Source organism: Callorhinus ursinus, unplaced genomic scaffold, assembly GCF_003265705.2.
Source record: "Callorhinus ursinus isolate GAN/ISIS: 27379988/994484 unplaced genomic scaffold, GSC_fseal_2.0 scaffold6, whole genome shotgun sequence".
In the NCBI taxonomy this organism is placed as follows: Eukaryota; Metazoa; Chordata; class Mammalia; order Carnivora; family Otariidae; genus Callorhinus; species Callorhinus ursinus.
In genome coordinates, this window is record NW_027397068.1 from 75,999,921 (window position 1) to 76,019,878 (window position 19,958).

Genomic DNA, 19,958 nt, shown 5'->3' on the forward strand with positions numbered 1-19,958 from the left:
ATTAAATGACCAATAAAAAAAGAATCGTCACAAGTTCCTATTGTATCTTGTAAAAAGAAGTACTGATGTATTTGGGTCTAGCTCCTCAAGGCCTGTGGGCAGTTGCCAGGCTCCGGGGCCGCCCCTCCCCTCGCCTGGGAGCTGGGCTGGAGTCTAAGTCCCAATTAATGAATCTGCTTCGAAGTTGAGGAAGGAGCAAGTAAACCATAGCTGTGAGTCTCAGGTCACTGGGGATTTCTGTTTCAAACTCAGCCAGTATGGAGTCTCTGAAATTATTTGATTTGGGAGTGGGATAAAAAAAAACTGATAAGATCTGATTTGTAGATTAGCCCTGGAGGGGGAAAATACTAATTTCACATATCATTCATCTTCCTTTTATCTGGTCTCCTCAAACTGTAATGAAATTACTGAGTCCAGCTTGAGAAAACCTCAAAGGAGTTTGCACATTGAACTGGCAAATTAATCTGTGAGCAGCCCACAGCTCAACATTTATTTGGTCAATATTCAGTGAATAATAAAGCTTGAAAGCACATTTTTTAATTTGTCCATTTATTCATTGAAATGTTTTCAATCAAGTCTACACCTTGAGATTTATTCTCATTTCTAAAATCACGAATTTTCAACCTAATTGCAATTTTTTTTTCCCTCTGACTAAAACCTGGACGACACAAGTAAATGTATTTACAAGTTAAACTTAGCAGACTGATTTGGAAGGAGAATTAGAGCAGGGCTCAGGAGATAAGAAATATGTTCAGTTCAGTGGAAGAGTTTATCATGGAATGTTCCCAAAGAGTTATGTAATTAATATGTGAGATGTTATACAACAAATAGAGATATATGCTATTAAGTTTATGCATGAAAATAAGATTTCAGAATCTGAAGATCACTACAAATTCTCTGCTCTTTGGGTGCATTATACACTGGGCATGATTATTGCATATTATGTCGTCCCAACATTCTTATGAGGCCAATGGGTATTATGAATCCGTCAATTTATTCAATAAACGATAAGGACACACAGAGGGGCCGATAAATAATATTTACTGTGTGGAATTAGGAACCACTCCAGTGGGCTCGAATCCTGTCTCTATCACTTACCATCTGTGTGAACTTGGACAAATTACTTAAACTCTTGGAGCCTCAATTTCTTATCTGTATGGTGAGGATGACGATAATAAATAAATGATAGGGTAATTGCCAGGTTTAAATGACTTTATATATGTAAATTGACAGGAATGGTACCTGGAACTCAGTCAGCATGACTTAAAGAATTGTAGGCATAGGGAATGCTATGACCCAGTTGCCACCTCAGGTGCTCACATTATGGTCAGGGAGGCAGACGTGTAAACGATTAAAAATAATGGCGTTATAAATTTCACAGCAGAAGTGCAAATGAAACACGGTTGAGAAAACTTTGTTTGGAAAGGTAAGTGAAGACTTGACAGAGGGGAGGAGAAAGCCAGCCTGTATGCAGAGGGAGCAGCAACCTGCTCGGCACGGGTGGTAATTGTTCAATAATATTTGATAAATAAGCAGTTGACGCAGTGACCATGAACCCATAAGTGAATGAATGAATGGGTGAATACAATCACATCCAGACATGCACTAGTCCAAGCCAGATTCTGGGAGAATTCTGGTGATTATAGATAAAGAAAACACATTTACCTTTGACCCATCCTCAGCCAGATGTATAGAGCTGAGATATTAGACATAATTTCAACAGAAATTAAGCCTCCAAAAAATCCAAGATCAAAGAGTCTATTGTTCGGACAGATCTTTGCTCTCTGTACTAACTACATCATGCAGCCTCTCTGTAAATTTCTCTACCATCAATGCTTCCAACTGCAGAAAGAAGGTGCCATGGGTTAGCAAGGTTATAAAACGAAAGGAACAAGAAAAAGCCAGGGCGGATGAAGGGCAAGATGTTCTTAAAATCTGAAGTGGAAGGACACCTGCGAAGAGCCTTCCAGAGACAGGGAGTCTTCAGGAGACCCTTTTCTGAAAAAACACTAATCATGAGTCATTCATAATGCCCTGCTTTTATGAGTAACGAGCAGATGTATCTTCGGTGTTCTGTTCTTAGAACTGTATCTTGGGATGACTTACATTCTGGGAAGGATAGAGGGGGCAAACCTGCCTCTCTGACCTTTAGGTTTGCATTCTAGTTAGTGATGTCAGTGCCCTTGTCCGAGAGTAGAGCCTCTGGATACCCTGGGGTATGCTTGGAGGAGCCCCTGGAGTTCTGCTGATTTATGAAATGCCTCCAGGGTGGGAGGAGGTGGGAGAGAGGATCCAGGACACTTGCTCACTCACACAGCAGGGCAGATCTATTGCACAATAGATCCTTCCTTCAGGCTCCTGGGTATTGTTTGGATGCTGCAAGAATTTCTGCTGACAGTTTTTCTTTTTTTTTTTTAATTGAAGTATAGTTGACACACAGTGTTAAGTGAATTTCAGTTTCTGCTGAAAGTTTTCAATGCAAGAGTCAAGACTACCCTCTGGAGCGGGGGCTGCTCCTCTCCAGAGTGGTCTCCAGCCCAGCTACAACCTCCAAAGCAAGCAGAGAGTTCTGGCAGGGCTGCCCAGCTCACAGTGTGCCAACCAGAACGTTCTAGGTCAGACCAAATGGATACGGCTTTCACCTCATATATGTATCATTAAAATCATGAAAAAGAAAAGATATCTTAACATTAAAAGGGGGGGAGGGTGTTAATAAGAAAAAAATAAGATATTACCTTATGAATCTATTTGCCTTTACAAAAAACTCTCTGCTGTCATTATTTTCTTATTTTACCATGAACCAGTAAAAATTTTGGCAAGGATCAGTCGTGGTTCCCAAAACAGTTTTTGTGTCTGGTCTCAGGACCCAAAATTTAGATGCAAGAAGGATCTTGTGTTTCCTCAGCCTGTCAATGGTCACTATTCACAGCCAACAGCAACTATTCAGGACCGAAGGACTCTGTCGTCCCCCCCCCCCACTCCCCATGGACAAATGAGTCTCTCTTCCTCCTTCTCCCATTTCCCTGGAAACACTTCTGTGTGTTCACATTACCGCTGAATCTTGGAAGAAGCTCGTCCTGCTCTCCTGCTGGCATGTTTGCTGGCCTTGCGTCCCAGCTGAGGCGATCCAAGTCACGGAGGGGGTCTGTAACAGCTCCCAGGACCCCCATCTGCAAATGCTAAGCCAGCACTGAATCTTAGCTTCTTCCCAAAGTAGTTCCCAAATGCACAGTTGGCACCAGAATCACACCAGCCAGTGCAACGGACTCTCCTCAGCAGGTTCGTGGCTGTGGGATTTGTGTTGCCATCTGCACGTGGCTTTGGAGTGTGACAGGAGCCTACACTCAGAGATGGTCAAGCTCCCCGTTGTCTCCTTATGATAGCCATGGCAGTAGGAAATGAAACCCCCTCTTTGTCTTGCTTACAGGCAACTACTTCTCTCTTAATTCTTTGTGATTTACTTTAATTGTATCTTTAACTTCTTCCTAAGTTCCCTAGTTTGAGGGATGTTGGCTTTCGGACAAAAGTGCCATTGACAACGTGAAGTTACCTGTGGAGGCCAGGATCCCTGAAGGTCGCCTCCCACTGTGGGAAGATTTGGTTCTGCGTGTGGCCCTTGCTGGTGTTGGTGCAACATGAGGTGACCATGACTAAAAGAATGCCCCGGTAGGTGGCTTTGACCAGTGATGCTGTTCTGTGTGCTCTTTGGCTTCAGTGATACAATTAGGTGCTCCTTTGTTTGTTTTTTGAAGAGCCTATTCAAGAATATTCTTGAAATGTGTACATGGAGTCATTGAAATATGCTTATTTTTCAGCCTTTAATTCTTGGAGGCAGGCAGAGTGAGGAGGCCACCAATGACTTAGTGGATCAATAAATGTCAATGAGTGTCATGCATTATGTCAGGGCCTATTCATAGGATGGGTGGATACTCCTATGGTCATCCTTGTCTGGGTAAAGGACAGCTGGTATTAAAAATGCTGTCACAACCATGACAATGACCAGCCATGTCCATGGTCTCCACCAGGAAGCTTGGCTCACGTGAAGAAGAAGGCGAATGCAGTTGGCCATAAGGAGAATGGTGGAAACTCTATCCTTGTAGGATATGTCTGGGCTCATGAAAAGAAGAACCATGTCTCCTACTTGTGTGATGTCTCTCAGGGCATTCTTTTATTTCTTCTTCTTTACCCAATAAGCATTTCCCAAGAGCTTACCACTTGTTGAGTCCTGGAGACACAAAGAGGAAAGATAGCAACCTTCAAGTCTAGTATAAAGACAAGAACATAGATGACATAAACTTGTAAGTACCTAATGAGCATGGAGGGCACCAAGGGAGCGTAAAAGAGCAGGGGTGGTCAATGAGGTTTGAATGACTGACATAAACTAGGAAGATTGTGTGTGTGTGTGGAAGGGAGGCACAGCTCAGGAAGGGCAGGTGTCAACATTTTTGGATCTTAGAATTTCTTTCTCTAAAACCTCATTTTGATGTCTTGTTATTCCAAGAATTGCTTGAAGTTAATGGGTTCCTAGATTTGGAAAGAACATCAAGCATATCTAGTACCATGCTTAGGAACTACAGCTAAAATTACATACCACTCTGTCTCTGGACATTTTCTAAGAGAAAAGGCTATGACGTCCCTGTGTGACAATCCACTGAACTTCTCCCCTGCAGCACAGGCAAGGTTGAGGGTAGGGCTAGTTCAACAGAGATTGCCTGACCAAACTTGTCCAGTTTTGACTTTCACATCTGTTCTCTGAGAGGAAATTGGAACTGAATGATCCTCGGAGCTTCGGGATCAGCTGTACCGACTAATGAAGCTACGATAGGGAGCCTTCTCTCCTTCCCTCATGCCCTGATCCCACCTTCCACAATAAAAATGCTTTCCATAGGTTCCAGTCTGAAGAGTGTTCCAGGCATTGGCCTCCACGTGTGTATTCTTGGTTTGCTTTTCTTCATCTTTTTATGTCATTTGTGGAATCTTGTTATCCGTGTGCATCACCTTCCTGCTCTGACACAGATCTAATGACCTCCTGAAGCCGTAGTTCCCCCTGCAAGTCTCCCAGGTGATGGCTACTTCCCACGTGGTGCATACTGCAGGGCCTGGAGGTGAAGGCCTTTGTCCCTTGTCCTTCCAGAACACTGTTTGTCTCTCTTCCATAAAACAGACAAGAAAAACCAAGCAGAGGAGCCCACCAGGATGTTTGCAGCACACATCATTAGATTATCCCAAGTGCTACCTGTCCTTGTGGACATCTACCCTTCTCCTGGGCCGAGTTCAGAGCCCACATCTGCCTCACACCCTTCGCCCCCACCCGCTTCCCCCACGCCACCAAAGCACTGTTCATCACCCCTGGTGACTTGCACATCCAGTTTAAAAGACCATCAAACACATTGCCCCTCAATTCCCTCACCTCCAATATAATCTTTCCTCCTCCCACTTCTGTCATCCATATCTGCGACCATTTCTTGTACTTATTATTACCAGTAACCACACTCTCTACAAAATCTTTAATTAAAGCATTTCTGACCCAAGTTTTTGTCTTCCTGGCTCATTTGCTCTGGTACTTCCACACCAATATGACTTCATCTAAACCGAGCCCTCTCATTCATGTGTGCCACCCTTCCCAGCATTCATCCCACTTCCTCTCCTTCACCCTCGCCATGCAGCTTAGGTGGCATGGTCCATCACTGTGGTGACTCCCCTGATACACCCTCAGTGCTCTTGCCCCTCCATCTCTAGTCAAAACACCATTTGGGTTAAATCCAACTCTGTTAACTCTGTGCCCAGATGAGTTGAATGTGGCCTGGGAAAAATATCTAAAATTCTGCTGGTGGTGGGCAGATTGTGTCAGCACACATCCCAGCTCGATTTACTCCTCTCCCCTCTCCTCCTTTCCCCTCCCCTCCCCTCCCAGATGGCCACTTCACACCTGCCCTCTCTCTGCTAGGGTCCGACGCCCCCAGCACCACACTCTCAGCTGAGGACTTTGTTTTCACTGAAAAAATGGAAGTGATTTATAGGGAAGTTGCTCATACTTTCATCACAAAGCTGTCTCCTTGTAATTATATGTTCAGAACTGGTTTTGTAATCCATGCTTCCAATCCGACCAGTAATTCAGGCCAAAATTCCAGGAGCTATCATGCTTCTCTTCTCCTCCTGCTTCTCCTCCTCCTTTTACAGTCCACATTCATTCCAGAGATTCAGATCAGTAGATAGACATGATTCTACCTTCAAATGTACATTGACATCCATCCGTCCCCACCGTCTGCACTGTGCCCAATCCAAGCACTCTCATGTCTCATGGAGCCATTGTCACCTACTGGACTGATCAGAATTTGATCTGCCCACTATAAACACAGTGGAAATGGAAGCTCATGCTTTCACACAGAATTCCAGAGGCAGGAATCCTTCTGCCCTCCTGCTCTACCACCCTAGAGGTGGCCCATGGTCCAAGCTGCCTGTGTCATTCCTGCCTGCCATCAAGGTCACATCACTGACCACACCCAGTGGAACCAGGAAGGGCAAGCAGGATGCATGCCACATGCTTGTTTTCCTGTTTCCATGCCACTAGCAGCTCCCACCTGAACGAGGGCAGGTGAACATAGTTGTCTAGGTGGTCACATTGCTGCCCAGAAACAATGCTGAATTCTTTTACTAAGTAAGTCAAGGAGAAGAGGTGTGAGTAGGTATTAGCAGTGCTTGACATGGCTTTGTATTTTTCTTGTGGCTTCTATTCATGCACTTACCAATTCATGCTCCATACAGCAGCCAGTGTGATATCTTAAATCCCAATGAGAACATGTTAGTCCCCTACTTACATATTAGTAAGTCGCTTTCCAACACTCCTCAACAAAAGGTCCTATGTCCTTTGTGGTCCTTCATGCTCTGGCCCCTCTTCACTCCCTTCTCCCTAGCCATAAGGTTTCTAACACCTAGCAAACTCATGTGCACATCTGGCCTCTACCCTTGCTGATTTTTCTCCCACACATTTTCACATTTTCCTCTCGTTCTCTTCAGCCATGTTGCTGCTAATTTCTTACTTCCTCCTGGGAGAGGATGAGCTCACTCTTACCAGCCAGTAATCCCCACCCTCGCATCCATTTTTTCATGACCCCACTGGGCAAAGTTGTCCTCATCTTATTTGAAGTTAAATGTTTCTCTTTGTTTACTCATTGTTGTCTGTCATCTGCCCTAGCTCACTGGATCCATAAAGGCAGGGATCCCATCTGTCTCATTCACCATGATGGCCCCAGTTCCTACAACCATGCCAGAGTACTGTAGGATCTAAGAAAAAAAAATGTTGAATGAAAGAATTAATTAATTCTAATATGAGGTGTTGGTTTTATTTGTAAAATCTAAAAAGTATGTTAAAAGAATATCTCTGTAATATGCCCTTGTTAATGCCCTCATTTTATATATTATATTACAACATTATAGAATGTTATAACATTCTACAATGTTATACACATAGCAATTGAAAATGTGCCAAACTTCAGCTCAGTTCATGTCTTCCCTTACAGAAGTGAGGTTTACAGCACTAACAGGTAGGAGGCTAACCATGAGTTTACTTGTACATATTGATTTTCTAGAAGGCATCAGAAAACAATACAACTAGTAATCTGAAGTCTACTGTTGCTGAATGCATATCAGTTGAACACATTATGCATTTTAATTTTGAATTATGCATGCCATTTTATGTAGACGTCTAGCCAACTTTCGTATGTGATTCTTAAGGATGCATTTTACATTTGTACAAAAGACTTCTTCAACTTTAAAAACAATTGAAATAAATCATGTTATTTAATGCAGGTTATTTTTAAAAAAAATAATTCAGTGGAGTAGGTAATCAGGAAGATCAAACAAAATATAACACAACCCCCCCCCCAAAAAAAATTCTTCAACAAGAGGCATGCTCCTAAATTCCTTAGATTACTGAAACCTAAGAAATTGGATAGCCTGGAAGAATCCGAAAACGAATCCCCAGTCTGAGTCCCTAGTAAGTTTATGTAAAATCATTGACCCTGATCCAAGGATAGACCTCTTTAACACAATCAATACAGGTGCAATCAGATAAGAACATTCTACTGTTTTATTAAAGTGCATCTAATTCAAAACTCAATAACCCTCACACATCCTTAATCAGGGAAGACATCCTGGGAGGTATTTACATGAGTGATCTTAAAGTGTTGGTTTCTGGATTGTTAGCAAGACTTTCTACAAATAGATCTTTCAGGATCCTGTCTATTCTCTCAGAAATTTTTTTCACCCGCTTTCCTATTTGTGACTGTTGTAAATATGTTGAAGTTGTCCTCCTGTCTCCCCCGAAAACGGAAAAGAATTCTCTGGGGTGGACACTGAAAAGGTGATCTCTATTCCCGGGGAGCTGGAGAGGCCCAGGGGAGGGTGTGTGGGCGCGTGTCTGGAGCTGCTAATAACTTCCCCTCCCCGCTCCTGTTCTTCCAACAGCGGCGCCTTGGGAGAATTCGGGGAATTATGTAGCCGGGAGACAATTATCTTGTTTCCAGAAATAATTTGAATCGAAACAATACGTTCTGAACAAGGCAGAATGACCCCAAGCACAGGCTGGGGCATCACTATTCATTTTGTGGGGGCGCGATCTTTGGGGTGATCCGCAGCACGCCCCGCTGCAATGTGTGAGGAATTGTAATTTGGGACAGTTACACGGAGTCTAGCTTATCTTCATTACATTAACTCGAAGTCTATTGAAAATGGAGGTCTAATCTTTCAGGGTAATATTTTTTACTAAGGACTTCTCTCCGCTTGGTCAGTCATTCGCTAATTCCTCACGGAGGCCACCTGCGCTGGAGAGGGCCAGTGAGAAGTTCAAAATCCAGCAAGGCCGGGAACCACGCATCCCCAGGCCTGGAGCCCACACCCTGTCTGGGTGAGTACTGCCCTCAGCAGCAGCTTTCCCTTTACAAATAAAGGGCTGCGCGTTCTGGTTGGAATGCCTCCACCGAGAGATTCCTTTGACCTTTTCCAGGGTAAAGACAAGTAATGTCAACATTTCCTCCCAAAGCACAGAGAACTCCTTTTTGGCAGTTTGTTTACCTGCCTGCTTCACTTTGAACACTCCTGCTCTGTATGCACGCAGGTGGGGAAGCCCATGGGAACCCAGCATTCGATCAGAATCATGCAGGGTGCTTGAGACCTTTTTTTCAGTGTCCACACAGTTTTATTCCACACATTCTCTTTCTGGGTTTTTATTTGAGCATCCCACCTCCCCAAAATGCTTACAGTATGCACAAAGATAGCCCCCAAATCTTCATTAGGTTAGCAGTGTGGTTGAGGAGCAAGTGGAGAATTGATGATTCATTAGAACGAACCAATCAATTGGCTCATATATTTATACATTTAGAGAGAGCCACCTGTGACTGGAAGGTGCTAGAGGTTGCCCTAGAGGCAAAGAAAAACCTACTCCTCAGAGACAGAGTTCAGTAGCAGATAAGAAGAAATTATACAAAAACAACATTTTACTTTGTGGAGGAAGAACAAAAGAAAGAGTATTATGTCATAGAGGTACCCTGCACAACCCCAGGAGGGCAATATTCATATGTATTCTGATGTAACTGGCTTTGAAAATAGCACCCACTGGAGTTGCACAGTGAACAACCTGGGCAACTATATGTGGTGGTCCAGAGAGGAGGAAAGATTCCTCTAGAGGAACACTGGAGAGGAGCTCACACTGAAGGGAGGGAAGATGGTAGAACGAATAGGAATTGGCCAGATGATAAAGAGGGAGGGAGGGATTTCTGACAGAGCCAGCATCATATATGAGGGAAAGTTTAGAGCCTGGGATGATACCAGTATCAGTAGAGAAGCACTGTGGGGTTTCGGCCATTGTAGAAGAAGTTCCTTCCCCCAGTCCTGTTAAGACACACCCCACAATATTGCGGCATTACACTGATATCCCAGGAGGGGAAAGTTGCAACCATCCCAAAAGTGTTAGGGGGAGATTAAGTATTCCAACAAGATGAAGACACTGTATGCACCAGTAAAGGGGTCATGCCTTCAGGAGGACCCATTGTGATAAGCCGTTTGGGGACTTCCAGGGTATATTGAAGTAGACCACAAACACACACACACAAGCATGCATATGCACCCATGCACACACCCACACGTGTGCATGCACACACGCACCCACGCATGCGAACATGCATACAAGCACCCAAGCACAAGCACACACATGAGCACAGGGAGGGGAAGAGACATAGGCCTGGGGGCTGCCCCAAAAGAGGTGCAGCCGAGGGGTGGTAGAGGCCCATTAAAGCTGCCTTCTGCCTCTGCTGTGTCAGCTCTCTGTGAAGTCGCGTTGCTCACTCTTGGGGTGGGAGTGAGTGGCTCATCTCCACGGCAGGTAAGAAGTGCTGATTTCCACAGCACATAGGGTGTGGGAGGAACGAGGGATCAGTGGCATCCTTCTCTGGTCACGGCTGGGAGTGTCTGCTTCTCACATGGCTCTCCTCCGAACCCCCACCGTCTCTTTATTACGAAAATGCATAAAAATCCCTGCGTGTCGTAGTATGTGGAGACAGCAAGAAGGTGGGGGGTACATCGCACATCAGATGTGCTTTTGGAAGTAGTGAAGGGCTGGATGAAGTCAAGACCTGTAAAAGCGAGGAGCCCTGGGGCAAGGGGTCTGGGAAGAAGGGAAAAGCTCAAGGAAAGTTAGTCCTTATCCTTGATCGGGGTTGGAGGAGGACAGTGGAGAGGACAGCATCCTCTTCGGGCTTCTGGACAGGTAAACGGGGGAATGAGGATGCCAGGATGGAGTCAAGAATATTTACAAAAGAACAGGCTTGGGATATGCCGATACAACGAGTGCAGATTTGGACATTTGGATTCTGAGATGAATGTGGGATTCGTTAGTGTCAATAAGCTGGGAGAGGCATCTGCATTTAGAATAGCGATAGTGATACTTTAAAAATGGCTGATATTTATACACGTGTATTTGTTAACACTGTGGGTATAAATCAGCTCATTTAATCCTCACAATAACCCCATATAGTGAAGTATTATTATCATTCCTATTTTACAGAAGAGGAAACTAAGGCAGAGATTTTAAATAATGTGTTTACAGTTCCACAGCTGAAAAGTGGTAGAGCATCTGGCACCAGAACTCCTGCTACTAATCATGACATTATAATGGAGGTTGAGCATGTGGGAGCAAAAGGGATTTCTGAGAGAAAGGGCGAGGAAAAGAAGCAGGAGGGAGAGGATGGAATTTTGCAGAATGCCCATATTCATGGTTCCTTGTGAAGCTTTGAAGGAATCGGATTCGCATCCAGGGGACTGGGAAGAAAGGGAGGGGCCCGGGAGAAAATGGGAAAGGGGATTGGTGTGAATAAAAGGGGGAGGGCGTGGGGGGGGAAGGCGGAGCCTGGTGGGAAAGAGGCGGGGCTTGGGGGAAAGGGAGTCGTGTGCGGAAGAAGGAAGAGTATGGGTGTGTCTTTATCGGCCTGAGGTCCAGCCTTCCTCCTGCTCTGTTCTCCATGCCTCCTGCAAGTAAGGGTAAGAAATGAGGTGACGCTTGGTGCTGCATCTTTCTGTCCCACCGGCTCCCGCAATACCCACTCAGAGCGGCTGCCTGCACCTGTTCAGGGTGTGCTAGGGAGTCAGCTTAAGGTTCCATTCTGCCCCGGAGAGCGGTGAGAACCACAGTGCAAAACAGCCAAGTTTCTCCCAGCCTGAACATGACTTTGCTGTGCTTTTTCCATTCATTATTGTGTATTCACAGGCGACGTGCATGTTTCCATGGGGCGGAAAGTTGAAAAGACTTGATTCATTCTCAGGGCATTTGGAATCAAGTTTGAGAGTTTGGAATATTTGACTCCTAATGAACCATAGAAATATCGTTGAAGTATTCCTCCACACTGCTAATCATTAGGCTGAGGTGGACAAAACTATTACATGTTAAGATGTTTAAATTGTCTCTGTAAATTAAGATAAACACACCCAGAATTCACAGGAGAGAGATATAGCACAGGGCATTAAATGCCCAGAAATGCCAAGGACATAATAATTTTAGATTAAAGAACCTAGTGTCCAGCTCCGGTGCGGTTGGAATGTCCTCTGTAGGAGCCAGTGGGCCCCAGCTTCCCCTACCCCGATCCGCCAAAGAATTTGTATTGGGTAAAACTTTGATACCAGGCCGTCTCTGATAATTCATCGGAGGCTTTTTAAAAATTGCAATTGACTTCTTAGAACTAATAAAATAGGTTTATGATGATTGTGGCAAAAGTGATTTAATAACTCTTGTCTGATGAGCAAGTTTTCCTTCTCTTCAGGGAACGATTCTGGATTTTCTTTAGTCTTGCAGACATGGGTGAGCCTGGGTGGGGACCAAAAGTTGTTTGAAGAGCATATTGTCAGGGGGCCGACAGGGTTTACCTAGGGAAATGAGAAAGCGCAGGTGCACAGATTTAGCTCTGTCCTGGGGGGAATGAAAATCTCTTTGTCATCAGTGCTCTAGCATCGAAGAAGGAAGGCATGTGTGTTTGCTATGAGCAGCGGCAGCTGGCTGAAGTCTGGCAGTTTGTCATCCTAGGACTGGGTCTAAAAAAAAAAAAATCAAATCCTCAGCTGAAAAAACCTAGACAAAATAATAGTAGCTAACATTTTTAGTAATCTCTACACCCAACGTGGGGCTCGAACTCACAACCCTGAGATCAAGAGTCACATGCTCTTCTGACTGAGCCCGTGGGGCGCATCTGCGGTAGCTAACGTTCACTTACTGCTCCATGCCGGGAGCTTCGCTGGAATGATTCCCTTTCTCCTACACCAACCCTTTGAAGATTCTATAATTATCCATGAGCTAACTAAGTATCAGAAGGTAAAACAACGTCTCCCTTGTTCTCAAGACTGTAGTAGAATTATTTCAACGCCTGTTCTGGCTTCTTGGTGTGTATACTCTACTGCTCTGCCCACCACCACCCTGTCAGGCTGCCGGCGCCATAGAGCCTCACACAATCTCCCTGTTTACCAGACAAAACCCCAGACTGTCAACTCCACGGGTCACACCCTGTGTTGATTAGCCCCCTCTGATTCCAGCTTCCAGCTAAGTGCCTGTCCCATAATCAATAATCAATATTGGTTAAAGGAATGAATGAATCACTCAATGTATGAAAAATGAGTCAGTGAAAGAAGTGAGCCTTACTAAATCTTCTACTGAGTCAGCCTGGGAGAAAAACAGGCTGGCGGAAGTGTCCGGGGTTTTGGGAAGTAGACATTTTGGAGAAGGACCTCTATTTACGAAAGATACTGCACTTTAGCAAAGGATGCGGTTGCCTGTGTAGCCAATGAAGCAGGTACCTGTGAAGTGGTTGCTTCATGATGAGAGACCTTTCTTCTCCAGGGTCAACTTCATTGTGGGGAAACACTAAATTCCTAGGAACATTTCAATTGCGAGTGGGAAAGAAGGACAAATTAAGCAGAACGCAGTAGTGCAAAAGCTTCATTACAGGGCAAGAAGAAGGATTAAGTCAGGGACTCTTTAGTAATAAACAAATTGAATAGAAAAAGGTCACATGCTGGATGCTCAATAATGTTTTGTTTAAAAAATGTTTGTTGAATTGTATTGGACATGCCTTATTGAAATAGCCTTGTATTTTACTTTAAGCTCTACGTTTTGGGGTGTTCTTATTGCCTATTTTTGAGTGCTGGTAAAACCAAAGCAGGTCTGAATTATTTCATTATCTTGTAGTTCCTGCCCATAAATTATCCTCTCCTACTTTGAAGTCCCTGAATATGAAATTCCAGTTTCCAACTCATTATGATGGTGGTGATGTGCTGTTTACTGAGGTGAGCGGCTTTCTTTCCTCATGGCAGGGCACCCCTATTTTTGGAGAGGTCAAACACCTGTGCTTAAGAGCATATATTTTGACAGTAAGCATCTCATTAAAATCCTGCACATCTGCAAAAGACTCACCGTGCTGCTTTCTGGGGAGGAGGTGAGGACAGAAGCTCATTGCACGGTTTTCACTTGTGTGTGTGACAGAGCCCAGCCTACTCCTGGGAATGACCTTGACTTAGACACTTCACGACTCCACTTCCCTGGCGTCTAGGGCAGAGTAGAGAGGCAAGGTGTGGAGCCATCCAGAACGGGGCTGCTGACTGCTGCAGAAAGGAGGGGTTCCTGGCTCCAGGGAGGGAGTAAGAAGTCCATATCCATCTCACTTTGACATTAGAGTGGCCAAGGCATGTCAGGAGATGGTAGCAGGGTGCACAGAGAGCTCCTTCCCCTTTCTTGCGATTGAGGAAATACTCATTATAACTCTTTATCAAGTGGCTGTTATACACAACGCACGAGGCAGGACCATATGGGGCAACAGGAGGGAAAAATGGGCACAGTACCCAAAAGAAGTAGAATTTTTTTAAAAAAGTGTATGAGGACCTTCGTTTGTACCTGACAGCTAACTATAGAAATACTTGCTATACCAGCAGTGTGCAGTGTGTGTTTAAACGATGCACAATCACTAAACGTGTGCTCATGGTCCAAGAGGAGCATGTATTTGATCCTGATGAAACCATGTAAGATTTGCTTTATTTAATTTCTATGAGGACTATTGCAAAGCAGATTTATAAAATCATAACTTAGAGAATTTCCTTTTATTAGAGTAGTGTGAATCAAACATAAAAGTCATGTCTTCAAATATCATTATGTTCTAGTGCTTTATGATGTGTTAGTAAAATCAGACTGTAAGAATTTCCTGTACCAAAGTGCTCAGGGTAATACTATTTAGGGAAGTAAACGAACTAACATTTGTTCAGTGCATTGTTGGTAACAACATTATCCTTCATTCTTTATGTATTTTACCCCACGTAATTCTCAAAGCTGTATTGTAAGTTAGAATTGTTTGTCTATTTTTCAGATCAGGGAGGAGGAGGTAGAATTACTTCTCCAAGGTCATATTTATCAAGTTAACTTTAAAAAACTTATGTTACAAAGTTATGTTTATAACTTATGTCCTTCTATATCTTTAAAACTTACATACTTCTGTCAAATACATCAATAATTATTCAGGAAATAAGAACAGAGATTTGGGATTCATTAAGCAAGAGTCCTCTTATGAGCTGAGTTTTTATTCCTTTTACCATTTTCTCTTAAACCTTTTCTTATATATTCGACTCAATAAGTAATTTTTAAGTATCTACCTTTTGCACACAACTTAAATTTTCTTGCTTCCCTAATATTTCAAGTTACAGATGCTTCCTGATCTGCCCACCCCAAATTTGAGCACCAAAACTTGTCCCCTTCCTTCAAAATTGGATTTAAAATTCACCAACTTTATGAAGCTTTCCCTGATTAATTCTAATGCTGCATTTACATATATAATATATAATAAATATCTGGTGTAGAATAGTTAGAATTGTTGGCCACAGTTTACATGGGGGTTATTTTTGTGTTGTGTTTAGTAGTTTAATTTATGTGTCCACTAGATCATGAGGAGGAATATTCATGTTCACTTCTGTATCCTTAATGCCCAGCTGAGGGCCTCTAAGTGGCTGACTCACTCAGCACATATCTATTTAAATGCCATGAGTCAGTATGGACATCAGGTTGGGTTATGTCATCGTCTTTGTAAATTTTGGTAGCATCTTCTGCATGGCGTTCAAATGTCTTTTTTTCCTATTATTTTTTTTTCTACCTTTTTTGTTTTACTAATTTTGAGATTAATTACTTCCCCTCAAAATAGCTCTTTGTCAAATATTTACTGTCTGCAGCATGGGGCTTCACACATGACTATTGCAGGGCTAGAAAAGACGGTGTTTAGTGGGCTTTGGCTCGTTCTTGAAAGGAAACATGAATCAGCATGAATACTTGTTAGAGGTAGGCATGTTTTCCAAAATAATCTAGTGTTGAACCAGAAGGAAAAATGTCTTCCTACATTTCAGTGTTAGATGACTCTGTGTGGTGTGCGTCTCTGTGTGTGCACACGTTTGTGCACATGTGTATATGTCTGAGCACATGTGTGTATGTGTGTGAGCATGTGTGTGTGAGCGTGTGTGTGTGTGTGTAAGCTGTGTGGAACTCCTTCTGATGTCTCCTGAAATCTCCACATCTAGATTAAATTCTGCCTCTGTTTTTCTTTCAATATCTTAATTACTCATGGGATGAAGCAAAATGGCAAATTATTTTAACAGCCTCACAGACATTACTGTTTAGTGTAGTGAATGAATGAATAAATGAATCAATCAATCAACAATGAAAATATATGCTTATATTTTGAAATGTATGAGAATGTATGGGAATAAATGCTTATTTGGCACCAAAGTGAAAGCATTGCAAATCTTTCCCTTGTTTCACATGCATAATTACTGGTTTCTTTTAATAAACTAGTGATCATATCATATTCTACAGCCAAATAGGGACTTCTAAAAGATTTTCACACTCATTGGTTATTAAAGTTTCCAAAGATCTAAATACTCATAACATCCTGAGCCTGTGATTTTCAACAACAAGACTTTAAATTCTTCTGACATTTAACGGAATTTTCTGTGGTGTTAGAACAGTGTTCTACACAAAATGCATTATAGAACGTTTGATTTTTCTGTGGGAAAAAAAAAGGTAGCAATAATGAACTCTTAAGAAAGAAAACCCAGTTCAATCGGATTTTAAATATGCATGTTAAAAATAGATTGTGCATACATGTAATGTTGGATGGTACTTAATCAACAGTAATTGTATTTCAAGCAAAGCATGCCCTTTCCATATTGTGCTTGGCACTCCCTACACCAGCAAGGATGTGTCCTGCTCAGGGATTGTAGCAGCTTCTGAACTGCTGTACTCAAACCTCTTTTACACTGGAGTGAAAGGTCACACCACGTGTCACTGGACAGATAATGTCCTACAGGTTGTCAATAAAATTTGTGATATGATTTATTACTTGGAGTCAAGTGTTAATTGGATGGCAGCTGCCCTTGAATGGATAATCTTACTCTTTCCTTAATGCTGACAGATAAAAATGGAGAGATTGGTTGAAATAAAGGAAGCCCCTTAGGCCTAAATGGAAATCTGAGGTTCACTAAATGTTTCACATTTATACATCCATCCATCCATACATCCATCCATCCATCCATCCATCCATCCATCCATCCATCCATCCATTTTATCTATCTATCTATCTATCTATCTATCTATCTATCTATCTATCATCTATCTGTTATTTTACTTACTTGCTTACGTACTTAGAATTTTGTTGTCTCACTGTCAAAAATGGAGAGAATAAAAAAGATTTCATCCAGAAAGGGAACCAGTCTGCTTTTCTATCATCCAGGCTCATTTCAACCTCATTTATGGGAGTTTGATCCAGGCTCTCCTATTTGTGAACGGACCCGAGAAGAAGGAGCCTTAGCTTATTCATCTATACTTTGGGATAAAAATATATTCTCACTGGGGTGTTTGAGGAGATTAAGTGAGGTTATATCTAATTTGAAAGTCTGCAAGTCACCCAATGCTAATTAAAATTATCCCTATAATGATCACAAATGTCAGACAGACCTGACTGTACAAATTCAGAAGGGTGGGTGCAGTATTCCACCAAGCAGCGAGAAATTCTTAGCGACTCCCAAATAGCACCTCCTAGAAGTTCACCCTTTTAATTGTTGCTTTGTGTGAAGAAATATTGGATTGTCTTTACTACAGGTTTTTAAATACTTAATTTTAGAGAAGACACACCTGACTTCGGTGTTTATGGGTACATTCAGCCTCATCCAATATTCAAACTAAACAATTCCTGGAGTCTCTCTCACGACTATGGGTTCACATTCTTCCCTTTGCTGTTCTCCTTCTCCCCTCCCCCGCTTCTCTCTTCCTCTCTCCAGGTACTCCATGTCAGAACCGAGTGGATAATGCCCAGAGCAGAGAAAACCAGAAGGCTTGCTCAGTTTTCTTCACTTGAAATTTCTGCCACCGTTGAGTTAGAAATGACCGGGCCATTCTGGGGGCCACACTGTCACTGTGGGGAGATGGAGCATGCTGGCATCTAGGTTAGGCAGTCGCTTCTCCATGTGTACATTTGACAAGGAGGAAGTGGAGTAGACAAGGTTTATGTGACCCATTCTGTATCTCTGTTGGCCTGAGCATCCAATACTGAAGACCTTTATTATACTTATAATGATCTCCCCAAGGCATGCCCAGATTTCAGGGTGTCCACATCTGGAGGGGTCTTGGTCTCAGCCACATGGCCATCAATTAGCTACAGCCCACCTGCAGGGAGAGCCTTTCTCTTGGACCCAGATCTTCTCAAGAGTCCACAGTTCCCCGGGTGCCTGGGTGGCTCAGATGGTTGGGTGTCTGCCTTCGGCTCAGGTCATGATCCCGGAGTCCTGGGATCGAGTTCCGCATCGGGCTCCCTGCTCCTTGGGAGCCTGCTTCTCCCTCTGCCTTTCCCTCTCTCTGCCTCTCTCTCTCTGCCTCTCTCTCTCTCTCTCATGAATAAATAAATAAAATATTAAAAAAAAAAGAGTCCACAGTTCCCCAATATACGTCCATGGCCACTTTTTCCTTGGGAATGTCTGTTATTACATCAGCAGAGATGTTTTAACAAGGTTCAGCTTCAAAAGATGAGTCAGGGTCTCCCAGTAAGTTCGTTGTTCCTTTAAGTACGTAGACCTACCTCTTTCCAGCAATCCTGAAAATTATGGGTGCATTAGTCAGGATTCTCGAGAGGAGCAGAACTCATAGGATATCTTGGAGTGCCTGGGTGACTCAGTTGTTTAAGCATCAGACTCTTGACCTCAGTTCAGGTCTTGATCTCAGGGTTGTGAACTCCAGCCCTGTGTTGGGCTCCATGCTGGACATGGAGCCTACTTAAATAATAATAATAATAATAATAATAATGATAATAATAAAACTAATAGGATATCTTTATCTATCTATGATCTATTTATTTACTTATCTAAAACAAGATTTATAAGAAAGTATTAGCTCATATCATTATGGAGACCAAGAAGTCCCATGATGAGCCATCTGCAAGCAAGAACCCAGGAAGGCCAACGCTGTGGTTTGAAGACCCGAAAGCCGAGAATTGATGACCCAGATTCCAGGTTGAGTCTGAAGGTCTGAGAACCAGGAACACTGAGGGCAGGTGACCCACATACTAGCTTTATAGTCAGGCAGAGAGCTAATTCAGGCTTCCTTTGTCTTTCTGTCCTCTTCAGCCTCTTCAAGTGACAGGAAGATGCACATCCATATTGGGGGAGCTGTCTATTGAACTCGGACCACCAATTCAAATGTTAATTTCTTCTAGAAACTTCATCACAAATATGTCTAGAAATGATGTTTCTGGGCATCCCATAGCTTAGTCAAGCTGACACACAAAATTAACTCTCATAATGTTGTGGGGAGATCTTTTTCCTAGTCTCTGAATGCCTTCTTATACTCTCTTCCCAGAAAAAACAGTTTCTTGACAAAAAAGGCTTAATTGTGTGTGTGTGTGTGTGTGTGTGTGTGTGTGTGTGTGTGTGTTTTAAGGAATAAAGAATGTATAGTTGACCCTTGGAAGACATGGGTTTGAAGTGCATGGATCCATTTAGATGTGGATTTTTTACAGTGCTGTAAATGTATTTTCTCTTCCCTATGGCTTTCTTGATAACATTTTCCTTTCTTTACCTTAGTTTATTATAAGAATGCAATATATAATACATATAGCATACAAAATATGTATTAATCAACTGTTTATGTAATTGATATGCTTCTGGTCAACACTAGGCTATTAGTAGTTGTTTTTAGGGAGTTAAAAGTTATATGCAGATTTTTAACTGCTCAGGAGTTTGCATCCCTAACCAATATGTTGGTAAAGGGTCAAACATATTTCTATTTACTTGCAAGCAGAAATAGAAGAGACTAGCAGATTTTCTTGCTAAATAATTTTAAATTCTACTTTTCTGAGTACTTGGATGTATGTTTTTACTAAAAATAAGTATTTTTTCACAAT

General features: G+C 42.7%; 1 long non-coding RNA gene across 3 annotated transcripts in view; it reads left to right on the forward strand.

Annotated features, from left to right (window-relative positions):
• The first annotated feature begins 3,149 nt into the window (after positions 1–3,149).
• Positions 3,150–19,958, forward strand: part of LOC141372934 (uncharacterized) — a 71,190-nt gene continuing 54,381 nt past the window's right edge. For all 3 annotated transcript variants that reach the window (XR_012378465.1, XR_012378464.1, XR_012378463.1), the window contains exons 1-2: positions 3,150–3,279; positions 3,491–3,666. This is a non-coding gene — a long non-coding RNA (uncharacterized lncRNA). The remainder of the gene's footprint in view (positions 3,280–3,490; positions 3,667–19,958) is intronic.